At 36.4% G+C, this 14,089-nt stretch overlaps 1 protein-coding gene and 1 long non-coding RNA gene across 2 annotated transcripts in view; both read left to right on the plus strand.

Moving 5' to 3' along the window:
• The window catches only part of LOC120862868, a 29,065-nt gene extending 21,788 nt beyond the window's left edge, over nt 1–7,277 (plus strand). Inside the window, exons 3-4 of the long non-coding RNA XR_005720867.1 lie at nt 3,919–3,930; nt 7,266–7,277. This is a non-coding gene — a long non-coding RNA (uncharacterized LOC120862868). The remainder of the gene's footprint in view (nt 1–3,918; nt 3,931–7,265) is intronic.
• LOC120862864 (triadin-like) overlaps nt 1–14,089 on the plus strand; it is a 72,323-nt gene that overhangs the window by 28,200 nt on the left and 30,034 nt on the right. The gene's annotated exons all lie outside the window — the stretch shown is intronic.

The following is a 14,089-nucleotide window of genomic DNA, read 5'->3' on the forward strand; positions in this document are numbered from 1 at the left end:
GTGATTTCCCAGACAAGAATCCTGGAGTGAGTTTCCATTTCCTTCTCCAGGGGATCTTCCCAAACCAGGGATCAAACCCAAGTCTCCTGCATTGCAGACAGATTCTTCTCTGACTAAGCTACCATGTAGACAAATGTAAAACCGGCATGATGTTTAAAATTATATTATTGTTATTATAGTTTCCATAGAAAAATGTTATCAGTATTAATGATATCCTGAGGTACTGATTTTTCAACAATAATCAAAAGATTCTTGCATTATTAATCAGAAAGAGGATCCTTAAAGGGAGGAATTTTGACACAACTATTATACAAATTACTGAATTTGTTTATATTGGCTTTTTCCCTAATATATACATGTGTACTAAAATGGAACTTACATGTATACTTTCTTATTTCCTATTTGGCTAAAACTCATCTTCACAACATATGGGCTCAAGGACTTAAGAAAAGCTGATATTTGCATATACATTCACTAATTGTTACATAATCTCACCACATCATCAACTACTTGCTAATCTTCAATATATGTCCATGGAAACCCCCCCAGTAAACAACGAACTTCAGAGGACCAGAGCACTATGAACATTTTTATTCTCTAACTCACATATTTTTCAGGTACGCCGGCAGATCCTGTAGAGTGATTTCTTATATAGTACTTACTCTGCATTTTAATCATGCTTCAGTGGTCTCTAGAATTTTTAAAAACTTTGAATAGAAAGGATCTTGTAACCTTAATGTTAACCTTGATCAATATTTCAAAAGTATTAGGAAAGGATTATTTATTGGGGCCTAAGGGAAGTGCTAATCACAAAGACCCAGCATGGGTTCACCAAAATCGAATAAGGCATGTAAAATGAACCTTAATTCTTTATCTGAAAGTGAACTGGAAGATTAGAGAGATTATGTACACTTGGTGAATGTGTTGCAAAGCTTTTGAAAGGGTGCCTTGTGATGTGTGATTAAAAGGGAGAGAATGGACTGAATACAAGGGAGAGCTAGTAATCCTTTGGACTTCTACTTACCAACTCAGTAATAAACTACTCTCAACCTGGCAGAGACCTCTAGTGATGTGTAGAGACCTGCACCATTTCTTGAGAGTATCTAGATTTAGTTATCTTTGATAATAAGCTTGAATTGTGGCACTATTAAGTATTTATTGGTAGGAGGCTCATTCATGACTCATCAGTGGTTTATGAAACATTTGCTATCATAATAGGCCAGCACATCTTCAGAGTCAATAACATTTATAACAATTTTATCTGAAAGAATGCTTACTGGGACCTATATTTACTTGCCAGCAGGCTATATCAAACACCACTCTGTTTTTGAGTGCTTTCTGTACAATGCCCTAGTTATTCTTGCAGAATTTGCTTTTTTTCAAGGCTGTGAAGTCATCAGTTCAATCTCACCAGAAAAAAAAGTAATGCTTCTGAGTGCTTTAATTGTGTGTGCTAAGTTGCTTCAGTTGTGTCCAACATTTTGTGCCCCTATGGACTGTAGCCCACCAGGCTCCTCTGTCCAGGGGATTCTCCAGGCAAGAATACTGGAGTGGGTTGCCATGCCCTCCTCCAGGGGATCGTCCCAACTCAGGGACTGAACCCTTGTCTTTTATGTCCCCTGCAGTGGCAAGTGGGTTCATTACTACTAATGCCACCCTGGAAGCCCTCAAGTCACAGCATTGTGTTTTTCAAAAGAGTCCTCTTAATTTTTTTTTTTTTGTCATCAATATTATCTGGTACTTCACCAAGTTGTTATTTCAGATATAGTCCCAATTAGAGTGGTGCTCATAATTTGATGGTTTTTATCAGAAAATACAAGTATATATAGGTCTCTGCCCTTGAAGCATTTCTATTTTCTTTTTAATTTGTTGGAATATAATTGATTTACAATGTCATGTTAGTTTCAGATGTACAGCAAAGTGAATCAGTTATTCCTATGCATGTATCCAGTCTTTTTTAGGTTCTTTACCAATAAAGGCCATTGCACAGTATTGAGTAGAGTTCCCTGTGCTATACTATAAGTCCTTATTAGTTATCTATTTTATATCAATATATAGTAATATGTATATGTCAGTCCTAGGAACAGATATAGAAAGATGTGTCCAAGCTTCAGCTCAGCATTTCCCTCAGTTCTTACTCCAACACACCTGATTTAGAAGCCTGAGGTGCTTATATGGTTGTCATTACTACCACTGAGAGTTTGTTGGACACTATGTGATGAAACCCTTAAAATGATGCTTTCAAAGTCTCATTGCATAGGTTCTAAACTTTCGAAAGATTTTTATCTTTAAAATCACATTCCTCCATGAATTGCTGTTTATTATGTCTTGACTTCTTATTTCTATTACTCTTTTTTTTTCTGTGCTACTTTCTTTGTTTTGTTTTTGTTTTTAAATATTTATTTTTAATTGATTGATGACTGCTTTACAATATGTGTTTGATTTTTGTCATACATTAACATGAATTAACCATAGGTGTGCATATATCCCCTCCCTTGTGAATCTCCTTCCCATCTCCTGTCCATTCCCACCCCTCTAGGTTACTACAGAGCCCCAGTTTGAGTTCCCTGAATCATACAGCAAATTCCCATTGGCTATCTATTTACCAAGATCAGTGTATATGCTTTCATGCTGCTCTCTCCATTCACCTCACCATCTCCCTCTTCTCCCCCATCCTTGTCTATAAGTCTGTTCTCTGCGTCTCCATCTCCATTGCTGCTCTGCGAACAGTTTCATCAGTACCATTCTTCTAGATTCCACATCTATGTGTTAATATATGATATTTGTTTTTCTCTTTCTTACTTCACTCTGTATAATAGGCTCTCAGTTCATCCACCTCATTAGAACTGACTCAAATGCATTCCTTTTTATGGCTGAGTAGTAGTCCATTTTATATATGTACCACAGCTATTTTACACATTCATCGGTTTATGGACATCTAGGTTGCTTCCATGTCCTAGCTATTGTAAATAGTGCTGCGATGAGCACTGGGGGACATGTGTCTTTTTCAGTTTTGGTTTCTTCAGGATATTTGCCTAGAAGTGTATTGCTGGATCATATGAGAATTTTTATTCCTAGTGTTTTTAAGGAATCTCCATCCTGTCTTCCATAGTGGCTGTATCAATTTACATTCCCATCAGCAGTGCAAGAGGGTTCCCTTTTTCTATACCTTCTCCAGCACTTGCTTTTTGTGGAATTTTTGATTATGTCCATTCTGACCAGTGTGAGGTGATATCTCATTGTAGTTTTTTTTTATTTGCATTTCTCTAATAATGAGTGATGTTGAGCATCTCTTCATGTGTTTATTAGCTCTCCATATGTCTTCTTTGGAGAAATGTCTCTTTAGGTCTTTTGCTCACTTTTTGATTGGGTTGTTTTTCTGGTATTGAGTTGTATGAGCTGCTTGTATATTTTAGAAATTAATCCTTTGGTCAGTTGTTTCATTTCCTATGATTTTCCCCCATTATGAGGGTTGTATTTTCACCTAGATTATAGTTTCCTTTGCTGTGTAGAAACTTTTAAGTTTAACTGGTCCCATTTATTTATTTTTGTTTTTATTTTTATTAATTTAGGAGGTAGGTGATAAAGGATCTTGCTATGTTTTGTGTTATACAGTGTTCTGACCATGTTTTCCTCTAAGAGTTTCTGGTCTTATATTTAGATCTTTAATCCATTTCAAGTTTGTCTTTGTGTATGGCATTAGGAAGTATTCTAATTTCATTTTTTTACCTGTAATTTTCCTGTTCTTCCAGTACCACTTATTGAAGAGATTATCTTTTTCCCATTGTATATCCTTGACTCTTTTGTCAAAGATAAGGTACCCATACGTGCACAGGTTTTTCTCTGGGCTTTCTATCTTGTTCCATTGGTCTATACTTCTGTTTTTGTACCAGTGCCATACTGTCATGATGATTGTAGCTTTGTTTTATAGTTTGAAATCAGGTAAGTTGATTCCTTCAGCTCCATTCTTCTTTCTCAGGATTGCTTTGGCTGTTTGAGGTCTTTTGTGTTTCCATACAAATTGTGAAATTTTTTGTTCTAGTTCTGTGAAAAAGGCCATTGGTAATTTGATAGAGATTGCATTGAATCTGTAGATCGTTTTTGGTAGTATAATCATTTTCACAATATTGATTCTTCCAACCCAGGAGCATGGAATATCACTCCATCTGTTTATGTCATCTTTGATTTAAGATGTGTCTTATAGTTTTCTGCATACAGCTCTTTTGTCTCCTGAGGTAGGTTTATTCCTAGATATTTTATTCTTTTAGTTGCAATGGTAAATGGGATTGAGTTCTTAATTTCTCTTTCTGATCTTTCATTGTTAGCATTTGGAATATAAGTGACTTCTGTGTACTGATTTTGTATTTTGAGACTTTACTAAATCCTCTGATTAGTTTTAGTAATTTCCTGATAGTATCTTTCGGGTTCTCTATGCACAGTATCATGTCATCTGCAAATAGTGGGTTTTACTTCTTCCTTTCCAATCTGGATTCCTTTTATTTCTTTCTCTTCTCTGATTGCCATAGCTAGGACTTCCAAACTGTGTTGAATAATAGTGGTGAACGTGGGCACCCTTGTCATCTTCATGATCTTAGAGGCACTGCTTTCTGTTTATCACTATTGAGAATAATGTTTGCTGTCTGTTGTATATGCCTCTTATTATGTTAAGATAGGGTCCTCCTATTCCCATTTTTGGAAGAGTCTCTATCATAAACAAGGGCTCAATTTTGTCAAAAGCTTTTTCTGCATCTATTGAAATTATCATATGGTTTTTATCTTTCAGTTTGTTAATATGGTATATCACATTGATTGATTTGCATATATTGAAGAATCCTTGCATCTCTGGGATAAACCCAACTTGATCAAGGTATATGATTTTTTAATATGTTGTTGAATCCTGTTTGCTAGAATTTCTTGTTGAGTATATTTGCATCTATGTTCATTGGTAATATTGGCCTTTTTCTTTTTTTGTGATATCTTTGTTTGATTTTGGTATTAGGGTGATTGTGGCCTCATAGAATGATGTAGAGAGTTTGCCTGCAATGTGGAAGACCTAGGTTCAATCCCTGGTTTGAAAGATCGCCTGGAGAAGGGAGTGGCAACCCACTCCAGTATTCTTGCCCAGACAATCCCATGGATAGAGAAGCCTGGTTGGCCCCAATCCCTGGTGTCACAAAGTCAGACATGACTGAATGACTAACACACACAAACAGAAGTGTAGAAATTAGCTCTTCTTTAAAATGTTCGACAGAATTCACCTGCAATGCCATCTGGCTCTGGACTTTTGTTTGGGGGGAGATTTTTGTTCACAGTTTCAATTTCAGTGTTTATAATTGGCTTGTTTGTAATTTCTATTTCTTCCTGATTCAGTCTTGGAAGGTTGAACTTTTCTAAGAATCTGTCCATTTCCTCTAAGTTGTCCAATTTATTTGTGCTACTTTCTATGGGGATTTTTAAAATTCCCCAACCTCATCCCCCATCAAGTAAACATATGTAATGATATGTTTGATCAGAGAATAATAAAACATTTTATACATTTTTTAAAATATTCTAATCTACTGGAAGCAGCCACATTTAAAATTTGCTATTTATTAGTATCACAATTATTTTTTCTTTATTCTTAAGTTTTTTATATTATATAAACTTTAACGTTTTTTTCTGATTTATAGTGATAATTTTAAAATGATATTATTTTGCTTAAATTGCTATTCCTAATATTTTTACTAAAAAATTTCTATTCTTGGGCATTATTAAAAGCTTTATGTTAGACTTTTGTTAGTTTTGGATGAACCCTTTTAAAAACCACACACAATCTGTTGGTAAAGATATGTAATCAATATTTATCAGATATTTTGCTTAAACAATATTAGGAGACAAATAAGGATGTTTACAACTCATGAGGAAGCCATACCACAGTGACTGGGGGATTTTGAAACCTAGAAAGAAAAATGTGACATTTATCAGAAGTTAGATAATCTATGTGCACTGTTCAGCTAAACATTTTATATTGATAGAAATGTTCCATATTGGCATTGTTGAAAATAAATGCTTTTTACCACATGTGCTTTTTAACTCTTGAAGTATGACTGGTACTATTAAGAAGCTGAATTTTAAATTTTATTTAGTTTTTTTTTTTTTGTCATTTAGAACTTTTTATTTTTATTTTTATTTTTTTTTAATTTTTATTTATTTATTTTTTATTTTACTTTACAATTCTGTATTGGTTTTGCCATACATTGACATGAATCCACCACGGGTGTACATGCGTTCCCAAACATGAACCCCCCCACCCCCCTCCCCACAACATCTCTCTAGTTTTATATTTGAAAAAACAGATGTGACTGTCAATGATACCCTACTGACCAGCACAGCCTAGTCTTTACATTTACTGGGTCCTTCCTTTGCTCACTCCCCACTCTGCTATTTATCTGAGAACACAGATAATAAGTCCTAGTTTATTTAACATGGATATCGGTTAGGATTCCTGTGCTTCCTAAGAGCTGGGTAAGTTTCCATGGTGTGCTGGTAAACTCGCTCTTGGGGAGAAAAATATAGCACTGAGTTATCATTTATTCATTTCCATGGTGTAAACAACCCCACCACGGCCATTTGAAGTGATCAATGTGAAATCAACCAACTGGAGAAATTTCTGAAAATTTTATTAGTGGCTCTCCTAAGCTTGTATGAACTGGCTCTAATGTACCCATTCCCATGAAAGTTCACAGCCCTCCCACATTTGCTCTAAAATTCACCAGTTTTGTATGATGAATACCACCCCTGGCTGTGAATCCTGTTCTTACTTAATTGGTTCAGTTGGTGTGAGTTCCTGTGTGCTCAGTTGCTCAGTTGTGTCCAACTCCTTGTGACCCCATGGACTGTAGCCTTCCAGGCTCCTCTAGTCCATAGGATTTCCCAGGCAAAAATACTGGAGTGGGTTGCCATTTCCTCCGCCTGGGGATCTTCCTGATCCAGGTATCAAGCCTGCATCTCCTGTAACTTTTGGATTGGCAGCTAGATTCTTTTCTCACTGAGCCACGGCAACCCACTCCAATATTCTTGCCTAGGAAATCCAATGGATAGAGGACCCTAGCATGCCACAGTCCATAGAGTTGCAAAGAGTCAGTTAGTAGGTTGGCTTGTTAATCCTCTTGATTCTGTTCTTTTTTCTTACTAGCATTTTAATTTCCAAAAAATCCATTCATGCAAACTATGTGGAGTTGATTTTTTTTTTTAGAAGTTTCTGGATGGTAGAGTATGTATGAGAGTGTGTGTGTGTGTGTGTGTGTGTGTGTGTGTGTGTGATCACTCCAAGCAATGGTAAGAAATACAGATTAAATATTGGCTGTCTCCGCTATTTAATACCCTCTGGATATTGTTTGTTGTCCTTTCCCTGGTAATCTCCAGCCTTGGGTCATCTCTGACTGCTCTCCAACTTTCATTTTTCCTCACTTGTCCTCATTCCCTCATTTTTGGATCACCCTCAGGAATTCTAAAACTTGACATTAAGTCATTAAAGTAATTTAACCATTTCCAGTCTCTACTCCTAGACTCTTCCTTTAGTATCCAAACTCATCACTTTGCCTAAAGGGCCTTTTATTTATGAGGATCAACCTTCCTTATAATGCAGTTATTCATAAATTCAACAATACTTATTGAATACTGATTATATGCCAGGTACTCTTCTGATTAAAAATATCAAAGCTGGTCATTTATTACATTTGTAGTGAGTATAATAATTGTCAAAATGCTGAGTACAGTGCTAATATATGTTGGTGTTCAATAGATGTCATTTAAGCAAAATTTGGGCTTCCCAGGTGGCACTAGTGGTAAAGAACCCACCTACCAAAGCAGGAGATATAAGAGACATGGGTTCAATCCCTGGGTCAGGAAGATACCCTGGAGGCAGACATGGCAACCCACTCCAGCAGTCTTCTTTGGAGAATCCCATGGACAGAAGAGCCTGGTGGGCTGTAGTCATATGGTTGCAAAGAGTTGGACATGATTGAAATGATTTTGCACACAGCACAGAATCATTTAGAAACATTAAGGGAAAGAAATAAATGATGTAATCCTCAGAAACATTAAGCTTTTCATTTCTTTATTTCATAATGAATGTTTATCTGTTCCTTCTCATTGAAATCCTATTTCACCCCCAAAGTCTTTTCAATCATGATATTTATGACTCTCAAGTATGTAGCCAATGATGTAACCCATTATCATTTTAATGAAATTGTGCATTTTTAATTAATACAAGCATACTTTTCCATTGACCTGTGTTTATTTGTTTTTGTTGCTTCTGCTATAAATCCCGTAATTATACATTGTGGGTACACAGTAAATATGCATTGAAGTCACTTTTGGATTCAATGAAAGAGAAAATAAAATAAATGAAAAGTACAGTGTTATAGTTGTGCTTAATCATATATTTTGGATTATTTTGCTTTTTTGATCGTTATTTCAGTTTTTACTGTACTGTTATTTGGTGATTTTTACAAGTGCATATTGCCCTGATACTAGGTGCTTGTAGTAGAAGAGGGTAGATACAGAGTTCTGTGTGACTTCCTACTCTTGGGCATAGACATGGCTCAAAAGTCTGTCTCTCACACCTTCCTACTTACTGCTCTAGGTCTCCACAACCTCAGTCCTAGTCCAGAATACTGTTAACCTTTAGTCTGGAGTACTGTTTTATCCTTCTCGGCTGATTCTGGAAAGCCCATAATCTACACCACATAATTTGCAGTGCAGGGATTCATATCATGCATCGCTTCTTGGCCTATTTGGCTAAGATCAAGTGGTGGCTCAGATGGAAAGCGTCTGTCTACAATGTGGGAGACCTGGGTTCGATCCCTGGGTCGGGAAGTTCCCTGGAGAAGGAAACAGCAACCCACGCCAGTACTCTTGCCTAGAAAATCCCATGGACGGAGGAGCCTGGTGTCCATGGGGTCGCAAAGAGTTGGACACAACTGAGCAACTTCACTTTTCTTTTTTTTCTTTTTTTTAATAGCTGCTTATTTTACTTAATTTGCTGAAGTTTTACTTTGTCCTTAGGATAAAGTCCAAATTGAAGGGTTTTGATGTCTCTCCCACTCTGTCTCTAGTTTCACCTCTTGATAACTGTTTCCCCACACAAAATTCTCTCCGATCATTTAAAGTCATCCAGTTCTCTCTTACACTATCGTTTCTTTCAGAGGCTTCTTTCTTTAGAAAGGTTTTATAAGATAAAAACCATATCTTCACCTTATCTTGAACCCTTATCTTCACCTCTCCATCTCTTCTGTTTTGAATACATGTTGAGGTATCCAGTTATTACTTCCATAAAACGTCATTGCTTCCTGCCCCTCTGGATAGATTGGTGTTCTGTTCCTACAGTGGAACATAGCGCACAGCGCTAGGCATTTAATTGTCTCTCACTAGATCTCAGTCTTGTTTTTTGAAATCACTTTCTTGGTTTTAACTGACAGAGCTGAGTACAGTGTAACACATATATCATGCTTCTGTTCAAAATTAAGGAGAATTAATGAGTGCTATCCATAATTAGGAAACTTTGACTCGGTGGAAGGCATACATCTGCAAGTGTCTATTATGCTCAAAGTATTAAGCTCAGTACTTTACATATGTCACCTCACTTAGTCCTCAGAGCAATTTGAGCCTTTGAAAACCTAAGCATGCTCAAGGATATAAAATACTACTGTGGTAAGGCTGGGATTCTAAGCTTAACCTTTTTAAATACAATATTTATGTTCTTTTCACCAATCCACATTGTTCAGAAAGTTGAATTGTTGACTACTATCCGTCTTGTTGGCTGAACTGAAGAATATGTATATTAAAGAGCTGTGTAAACTATAAATATTCTACACAGATACAGGGAGCTATGGGTATTCAATAAGCATCTAATGAATAAATGACTATATATTATTAATAACATCATTAGTGTTAGCGAGAAGCGAAAAGTATTTATTCCTCATCCTGTCATCAAATATGTTTAGAAAACAATGAGTTAGCTTAAATTGGTTTCTGCACTGTAGGATTTCAGTGTGGAATATATCATGTTAAAGTCCTGAAAGGTAACATCTTGTCTACGTGCTTAAAGGTAACATCTTTGACCTTGAACTCTGTGGAGAAGAGCATCTGTCGGAACAAGGATTCTATGGACCACTTATAAATTAGCTATAAAATTTCTCATTAGAGAATATTACTCTTAAAAATGTGTTCTGCCATGTAAATTGAAACAAGGAGTGTGGATGGCTACTTCTGAGGTTGCAAGGTTGGAAAGTAATTTATACATGTGGGTTGCAAAATAGCTCATTAAGTTACTCCTCTCAGAAATAGATACGACAAAGGAAAAATGATGCATCTGGAAAGTCTGTTCTCATTGCATGTGTAGATTAGTGAGAGAGAGGGAAACATATGTGAACAATGAAATCACACACAGAAGGTATGGATATGTTAAGAAAGGTCCTGATGAGGTGCATTGCAGGCTCAAAGGAATGAGAGAGAGCTTGCTCTGTGGGGATGGGAGGGGAGAGGTTTCCAGGAATGACGGCGTATGAGATTGGATGAAAAAGAGTAGTTGGATATGAAGATAAAAAGAGAGGAAAACAAGCACAAATAAGAGTACAGAGGAGAGCCCCCATGCTATTTTTATGTCTCCAGTTCCTATAACATGCTGTATTCAGTTGGGTAGTAAGCAGTAAGCACCTTTGTTCTTTCATTGACTACCACTGCAAACACCTCTCTCTAGACTTGCTTTTCTCTACCCCATTGGGTGAAATCTGAAAAAGACCCTATATTTATTCCTGATCATGCTCAGAATAAAAACAATGGTATTTCCTACAAGCATTTAAGACTTCCAAATCCAGTCTAATATGAAAGCTCCCAACATCCACCCCAGGTAAGAAGTTTCCCATTGGTCAGGTTGACCTTGCCCTGAGCTTGGAAGCCTGTAAGTGTGGGTGGGGTGCCCCGGGCTTCCTGTCCCTGTTCCTTACTCTGCTGCCTGGCAGCTGATTGCCACAACACCCAGCCTTCGTCCCCTCCAGGGTCAGAGTGAAGGGGAGGCAGCAGGGACGACGGACACAATCGTACCTCACTGCCTCAAGTGTTACATCTGACTTTGCTGCCTTCTGTCCTAGTGGCAGATGTCCAAAGCCAATTGATTCCTTCTCTCATGAGGTACTATTTTGGATTCTTTGAAACCTCTGCACTGGAGCAACCTGACTGTTGTCCCATAATTGTGACTGGCCTCTGGTAGCTAGCTGCTTAAGAACCTTCAATTTCCTCAACCTGTTGTTATTACCTTATCACCATCTTTGCTTTGCTGCTGTGGACCACTCAAGAGACAGTGTCTCACCTTAGAATTTTCCAGGTGTCAGACAGGTGTAAGTGCACGAATCTCTATCCCCTCAGTTCCCATTTTAGAAGACATATACCAAGATTTCCATAGCTCTACAACATGATTTAAGGTAAAGGAGAAATATCATCAGTCTCTCTCTCTCTTTTTTTCCCTCTCTCTCTCAATATAGCCTAATGATCACTCCACACAAATGTTTTCATCTTTCCAGTGAAAGATTCACTTATAACAGTGAACAGGGGTTTGTTGTTTTTTTTTTTTTTTTGGTTAATGTTTGTTTAGTGGAAACTATGACTCTTTAAAACTGTGAATACAATGCCCAGAAGTTTCTTAAAACCATATATAATACCTTATGTGTCATAAGTGCCTTTCCAGACTATTAAACACAGTATCTGCTTTGATTCGATGATCCACTTTTGAAGATTCACCTGTCTGCTGTGACTACCTAATGTTCATGTTTAGTTTCTCATGTAAACCTGCTTTTAAAAATGTATCTCTGGTATTTCGTTCATTAAGACATACAAATGCAAATTATACATTATTTATGCAGAAGTTTGATCCTATTTATGGAGCATGTTATAATGCAAATTCATCAAGGGAACAAATAATATCTGAATATTGGCTAAAATAATAACTGTCACCATAATGGATGACTAAAATCTATAAATTCATAAATCTATATATCAACTCTTCTGTACCAGAAAACAGTGAAAATCTATTGAGAATCTTATATCAGTTTTGATGTTATTAGACTCTCTTATTTACTAAAAATATATTTTTGTGTGATTTAACTTATTATTTAGTAGTATGTGGCTTCCCTCATGGCTCAGACAGTAAAGAATCTGCCTGCAATGTGGGAGACCTGGGTTTGATCCCTGGATCAGGAAGATCCCCTGGCGAAGGAAATGACAATTCAATCCAGTATTCTTGCCTGGAGAATTCCAGGGACAGAGGAGGCTGGCGGGCTACAGTCCATATTGTCACAAAGAGTCAGACACGACTGAGAGACTTTCACACACACACACAAATAAAAAGTTACATGCCACTAATTTAAAATTTATTTCTGTAGTGTAATAACCCTTCTCTCTATATATGATGCACATAATAATTAAAATATGGTGTCCAGGAGGTATTTGCTTTCCAGGTGGTGCTAATGATAAAGAACCCACCTGTCAATGCGGAGACACAGGAGCCCCAAGGTTGACCCCTGGGTCGGGAAGATCCCCTGGAGGAGGAAATGGCAATATATTGCAGTATTCTTGTCTGGAAAATTCCATGGACAGAGAAGCCTGGAAGGCTACAGCCCATTGGGTCGCGAAAGAGTCAGACACAGCTTAGCAACCAATTAACAACAACAGTAGCATGTAGGATATTTAAATATTAGATTTGCACACCAAATATATGCTATACCATTGGGCTTCCCTGATAGCTCAGTTGGTAAAGAATCTGTCTGCAGTGCAAGAGACCCCATTTTAATTCCTGGGTCAGAAAGATCAGCTGGAGAAGGGATAGGCTACCCACTCTAGTAATCTTGGGCTTCCCTTGTAGCTCACCTGGTAAAGAATCCGCCTGCAATGTGAGAGACCTGGGTTTGATCCCTGGGTTGGGAAGCTCCCTTGGAGAAGGGAAAAGCTACCCACTCCAATATTCTGGCCTGGAGAACAGTTGGACACAGCTGAGAGATTTCACTTTCATTGAGAAATTGTCAAGTTAACTAAATAACATTAAAACTAAAATTCTTCTTATAAAATTTTAATGTAATTGAAACAAACTCATGTTATTTTTAGGACTGTGTCTTTTTCATTTTTTTCTTTTTTGTGTAAAGGGGTATACAGATTTTGACTTTAGGAATAATCAGGAACAGAGGGGTTAACTGCCATCTGAAATAATCATAATTTTTTTAAAGAGTATGCCCTTGCCTGCTTGAATGGAATTAGGAATGCCACAATTTAAATTCTTCAAACATCAAATATATGTATCACTACCTTCAGATCTATTTCATATCTGAACCGCTTCTTTAAGACTTTTATTTGAAATCAACTATATGGTCCCATTTGTAGGATAACTTTGAACATTTGTGTGCGTAGCATGCTGTGTTCTTTGTGCATTTCTTTATTTGGCATTTATTGAATTCAAAGATACCATTGTTCTTATCAATACACAAAAGAAACTCATGCTCTGTTTTCAGATATTCCTTAAGTGTTAGATCTCAGGAGAGACTCTCAAAGATTATCCTCCTTTTTTAAAGCCCAGCAAGCTCCTTTTAACTAAGACAGTGGTTTATAACACTGAATGTAAATCATGTGAAATGATTTTTCTTAGACCAAATTAATTTGTTTCACTATTTTGACACTCTTCTAACATATAAAAAATCTAGATTAAAAAAATTTTTCTTTAAATGATCTCACTTCAAAATCACTAAAATATATTATAGACTTTAAATGATTAAAAAGAAAAATTTTGGGAACACTTCAAAGATTAAATTCATGTGAAGGCAACCAAACTCAATAGAAATAAATAAATTGTAAATCCAAAGTTAATTAAAAAGTAGTAGAACTAGATCTTATTCTTCTATTTTTGGTTAATACAATTGGTGCCATTATTTGGATATTTTTGTAAGGATTATTTTAAATATAAAGAATTTGGGGATAAATGTATTTATCCTCCATCAAGATCATTGTTTTATTTATAATTAATATTTTTTTTCCACTTTTTAAAATAAGCTTTTACTAGAGTATA

This window comes from Oryx dammah, unplaced genomic scaffold, assembly GCF_014754425.2.
Source record: "Oryx dammah isolate SB20612 unplaced genomic scaffold, SCBI_Odam_1.1 HiC_scaffold_4, whole genome shotgun sequence".
Classification (NCBI taxonomy): domain Eukaryota; kingdom Metazoa; phylum Chordata; class Mammalia; order Artiodactyla; family Bovidae; genus Oryx; species Oryx dammah.